Source organism: Dermacentor silvarum, chromosome 1 (assembly GCF_013339745.2).
Source record: "Dermacentor silvarum isolate Dsil-2018 chromosome 1, BIME_Dsil_1.4, whole genome shotgun sequence".
Classification (NCBI taxonomy): Eukaryota; Metazoa; Arthropoda; class Arachnida; order Ixodida; family Ixodidae; genus Dermacentor; species Dermacentor silvarum.
In genome coordinates this window covers 207946785-207952784 of record NC_051154.1, presented here as the reverse complement: position 1 = coordinate 207952784, position 6000 = coordinate 207946785, and the positions used below count along the sequence as shown (strand labels likewise).

The 6000-nt window shown below is 46.0% G+C and overlaps 1 non-coding gene across 1 annotated transcript; it reads right to left on the bottom strand.

Moving 5' to 3' along the window:
* Positions 1–3198: 3198 nt before the first annotated feature.
* Trnap-ugg (transfer RNA proline (anticodon UGG)) lies at positions 3199–3270 on the bottom strand. The gene has a single exon. It is a non-coding gene; the product is annotated as a tRNA-Pro (tRNA).
* Positions 3271–6000: the final 2730 nt, after the last annotated feature.

The following is a 6000-nucleotide window of genomic DNA, read 5'->3' as shown; positions in this document are numbered from 1 at the left end:
GTATGCTCCGTCTGAGAGCAATTTCACAGGGTCGTTGGTCTTCGGTAGTAGTACGACATGACTTCTTCTGAATGACGGAGGCATCAGTTTGGATTCATAACCTTGTCCTATTAGTGTGTGGAGCATTTCTGCTAATTGTTGTTTAAAGAATTTATGAAAAGCGGCACCCAACCCGTCGGGCCCCAGAGCTTTCCCTGTAGGCAAGTCATCTATCGCATGTTCCAATTCACTAACGCTAATTGGTCTTTCAAGTTCTTGCTTCACCCTCTAATCTCGGCATTAGTTTGACAAAATTGGTCTCAAATCCCTCTTGCACGTTCGTCTTGCAGACTAGCAAGTTTCCGAAACGTTGAACAAGTGCTCGTTCGATAACCTTTTCGTCTGAGGAAAGCACGCCTTGGGAGCGTAGCTCTGTTATTTCATTTCTAGTAGCATAGCTTCTTTCATCGCTTAATGCTCCCTTGGTAGGTGTTTCGCCCATCCAGAGCCGCTCAGCGCGCGATCTTCTCATCGCACCTTGATATTTTCCCGTAACGATATTCTCGAGTTGCGCTCTGACTTCTTTAACTTTGCAAGCAGACCAGGAGCAGTGGTTTCCGCACTTAAGAGATAGTCTAGGGTACGCCGCAACTCATTATTTTTCTGTCTTGCTTTGTAGCGCATGACATTATAGTCGGGTACAACTTAAGAAGACAGCAGAGGCCCCACCCAGATGACCCAAGCACGGCAGCCGATTGCTTCCGCGACTAAAGAAATAGTCCCGCTGACGCGACTCAGCCCAGCTCGAAGCGCGGGCTTCATGCTCTCCGTCGGCGGGGTCACCGGCATCCGGCTCATGATGTCAGTATAAAATGCACTCCCATTGGTGGATGCTCGTGTGCATTCACCTTTGACGTGCAATTGCCGCAACCTTCTAAAGTTGTACCCGACTATAGATCTTTAGATTAAGCTCATTTTAATTTCAGACTTCAATTGCTCCGACAACTCTACACGATTGCTTAAGTCATTTTCCTGCAATTATTTAATTTTTGTGGTTATCACTTTGATAAAGTATGATAATCACTTTTATCACTTTGATAAAGGCCATGTAATGCGTAGGATGGATAACCGGTGGACCATTGTATAGTTACAGAATGGATACCAATAGATGGGAAGCGCAGTCGAGGACGGCAGAAAACTAGGTGGGGTGATGAAGTTAGGAAATTTGCAGGCGCAAGTTGGAATCAGCTAGCGCTTGCACAGGGGTAATTGGAGATCGCAGGAGAGGCCTTCGTCCTACAGTGGACATAAATATAGGCTGATGATGATGATGATGATGACTACGCAACCTCCCGACTTACCCATAGCATGGCACAAACAGAGATTGTATCGTGACCAAAATATTTCAACCATCCCATCAATTTGTTCTTTACTTTTGATTTTCGTTTCCTGGATGGCCATAATATCGATATCATTTTATATTACAAGGCGACTTAGTTGAACTTGCCGCCTTCGGGCTCCGAAAGCACGTACGTTTAACGTTGCAACACGAAGGGCTATTCCAGGATTAATGGCCATTGAAAGTAAAGATTACGCAGAACGATACAAAAAAACTTAACTATTAAGTTGAGTGGGCCTTAAAATGCAAGACCAGTGATCAGCGCTGACCTCGCTGCACTTGATAGAGTCGCCATCCGTGAGTATCCGTTGTAACTGCAAGTCTCTCACCCGTCTTGTAAAGAAGTCATTTGCCGAACCAAGTTCCCGCTACCGCGGGGACACAGACGGCGGTGGTGTCCCGTTTGGTTGGACGGTCGGTTTTTGGTCGGTTTTCGGACGCGGCATTCGCGTTGTATATGGCTGGTACAATGACACGGGAGGCAGAGCGGAGGTGTTCCTGCCACGATCACGAGTGCGTGATGCTTGCGTTGTAGTGCACGTTAAAGAGCCCCAGGTGGTCAAAATTAATCCGGAGCCCTCCAGTACGGCGTGCCTCATAATCAGTACTGGTTTTGGCACGTGAAACCCCAGAAAGAAGAAGGAGAAGATCCTCCTCTACTCGGAACTGGTGCGGCAGGTGTTCGATTGTCGTCCCTGCCTTCAGGCCTAACGACAATAGGCTTGTGTGTGATCCCTTGTTGCGTCCGGTGTGGTGTGGAGTATAGCCAGTAGAGCTTCATTCTCACGTCTTGGTTGCAGAGGTATATCACAGCACAACGGTGGTATTTGACGCTAAATCCTTTGGTGGACAAAAGCTTCTTGTTGCCTTCAACGTCTTTGAAGGTGATGGCCAAGACATGGTTCATTTGGTAGGCCCCAGGGGCCACCACTTCCGACATGAGCTGATGGCGGACTAATGCGTCGCGAAAGGGCCTTGCCTTCAAGTCGACTGCGCCAGTTAAGAATAGAATTTTGTGGTTTGTGGGGGTCCGAGATGGCGCCCCTTGATGGCCCGAGTGCACGGCGACAACGCGAAGGAAGAGCCAGCGTCTGGTGGAGCACAGCGTTTATTTCCGCAGCGAAGCGTCCGGCTGGGCTGCGCCCAGACAACTCTCCCGTCTCATGTCGAGCGCCCGTTTTAAGGGCTCCGTCTCGCTCAGTTAAACAACCACAACAAAACGCGTACATCCTTTGTCTATCTTGCTTTCAGCCGCGTCTACGGGAGCAACACTCAATTCGTCAAACCCCGCAAGTGCTTTCAGACGCTCGCTGCCGGTTAAATGCCATCTGTCATGCCCGCTTAAGCAAATACTTACCAATTCATGGCCAATTCTGCAGCAACATTGGTTGAAAATGCCGCATCAAGCGGAATTACATTCCTCCGTAAATCAAGGACCCGCCGCCACAGCTCACTTCAACGAAACACACTTTCCACGCGTGCTTTGTCATTTATCTGCCCACTTTCTCGGGGGCGACGTCATGGCTTACAACTTAATTTCTATGACGGCGCCCATGTGCAATGCTGCATGCCGTCGGCGCTACTGTAGCTGCATCAAGTACAAAGAAGACTGTTCAGAAAAGCATGGCGAAACGCAGCAAGGCCCCCAACTTCTACACTCTCAAACTGACTATACCCCTAGACCAACGAGCCTACAATAATTCAAATTCGCGGCGTGCTTACACCTTCGTGATATATCCACGGGCTGCAGGAAAGCAAGCGGACAAAGAATACGAACGTCTGAATTTGATCACATTCGGGCTGAGAGCGAAAAAAATTGTGGGCTCGTCCGGGATTTGAACCCGGGACCGCTCGCATCCAAAGCGAGAATCATACCCCTAGACCAACGAGCCTTTTTTTGTGTTCTTTATTACCTTGTGATAAACATATTGCAAATATAACAATGGCAATGGCAAACCAAATGTGCAGGAAAATCCCTAGCCACTTGGCTATTTCGTATATTCTAAAATGGCTTAATCTTGGCCAATTGATCAAAAACACTTATCCACTCCGGAGGATCATTTAGTGCCTTATAGACATCTCGTATATAAATAACAGCTTCGATTAAATAATTTCTTACCAATCGTGGATTCAAGTGCGCGTGTCTGACATCCATTCTTGTTTGCCAGACGCTGTGCATACACATTACCATGAACATATCACTGGGTACTCCCTCTGGGTCAGCACAAGGTAAGTACCGAATTCCAAATGGGCCTAAAGGCAGTGGAGGATCAGGCAGATCCTGTCCTGGTCCTCCACTGTATACCGCTCTGTACAATGACACTGAAAATACAATGTCAGACACATCTTTATTAATGTATTTCTTTTCACGCCACATAGATATTAGAACGAAAAACGCACAGAAAGAAAGCGCACACTATCGACAACTTCCTTTAAGATAGCCGCGAAACGCTCCCGGCATACTATGGGTACTAACAATAAGTGCCGGCAAAGCGCCTCTTGATCTAAGCTGGCATACCGTCCGCAGAGATGGATCACGCACATCCAGAAAAAACAAAATCTGTTGACAAGCTGTCGTACAAAAAGATGCGCTAAGCCCAGCTCCTCTTTCTTCAACCGCCTGAACAGATTTGTTCGGCTACATCTTTCCCAGTTAGAGCCCTAGATAAAAGCTGCGAAGCGCTCTGTGTAGCCTTTGCACGTTTACCCTAGAACAATACAACGTCTGCATGATGTACCACTACTCGGTAATGAAAAACATGTTACATACAGTTGCCCTTGCGAAAATGGACAGGTTGATGCCTTTCCACCTGTCTGCTTTTTCTCTTGTTTCTTTCGTTTGGTTCGTCCAGTATTCCTCGCTATTTTTGTAACTGTCCAGGGGAACACCAAGATACTTGGTAGGGGTTTTCACCCCGCTCACATTAGCGAAGTTGTCCGGGGCCGAAGACCACTCTCCGTGCCGCAAACCGAGGGACTTACCCCAGTTCACTTTACTGTCCGTCACATCACAAAATGTTTCATAACGCGTATTGCTTCCGTTACACTTTCTTTGTTTGCACAACACACATCGATATCATCTGCCTATGCCAGGAGCTTGACTTCTGAGTCTGCCAAGCTATAACCACGTATTTGATCATTTTCAGTTATTGCCAAACAAATCGTTTCTATGTAAATCGGAAACAAAAGAGGACTGAGGGGGCTAGGCTTGACACACAGAACGCATGGCGTTAATGGGTGCCCCCAATGATTTATTCACAATTAAGCGTGTTGTGCAGTTCTGATACGCCAACGCCACTCCCTCAGTGATGATGGCACCAACATTAACGTGATCCAAAATGGCAAACAAAATATCATGAGGGACACAGTCAAACGCTTTCTCGAGGTCAAGCTGGAGCACTGCGACGCCATCGTAAGTGACGTCACAGCACTCGAGCACGCACCGCATTGTGTGAATATTCTAAATAATTGACCTCCCCCTGATCCCACACGTTTGGTGTTCTGCGACTACTTCTTTGGTGACGCTTTAGTGTCTGGCTGCCAAAACCTTCATGAAAATCTTATACAAACATTGGTTCAAGATATCGGCCTATAAGATGTCACGAGCCTAAGTTTCTCCGCTTGGTCACTCTTAGGGTTCACGATGGTATGCGCTTTGCCAAAAGAAGGCGCCCAAGCTTTGTTATCCTACGCATCATTAAACAGGTCTGTTAACAAGGGCGACAGTTATTTCTTAAAATCTTTGTAAAAACACGCGCTGAGACCGCCAGGTCCAGGTGATTTACCATGGTTCAAATCATTACTTGCCTTCTCGACTTCATGTTCGGTTATTTTACCTTCTGCACGGTCTTTCGTGTCGTCACTTAATCACAGCGTTCGACCGAGAAAAACCTTTTTAATCTCGTCTACATTGGCTTCTTGAAATGCAAACAGCGACTGGTAATATTTTTATTTTTATTTACCAGAGTACCCACAGCGTGGGGGGGGGATTACATAACAGAAAAAAAGAAAAGAAACATAATACAGGTAACACAGGATAAAACACTACATCATGTTGATTACCATACTATTGCATCATGAAGTGTCTGTACAAACATGTCAGTTGAAGTTATGTTCACAATATCACGTGGTAACCGATTCCAGTCACGGATTGTATTGGGGAAAAAGGATTTTTCAAACACATTTGTTTTACATGAAGTTTCTTTCACTTTGAGTTCATGATCAACTCTCATGGACACATAGTCGGGAAAATGTAAATAATTCAAGCGAATTATACCTGTTCTTGAATGAAAAATATTGTGGAACAGTTTTTTTAGAATACTCTAAAAACGCTCGGCCTATGCTCTTATTATCGTCGGCAGCTCTTGCAGGTTAGCTCTTGCACGCACATTCGCACCTTAATAGCGTTATTTGTCCAACTGCTGAATTTTTTCTTTAATGGTTCGCACATCTTGCTTATACGGCCCTGGCTCTTTGCACTCGAGCGCTATAAGCTGCTTTAGTGACTTTCGTAAGCCTCTTTCGTTCATTTCCTTCTCAAACGTTAAGCAGCTATATCTTTCTAGAGCTTTCATTTTTACCTTCGGTTTGAACCATTCCCATTTCTCTGCTATTGTTTCAGT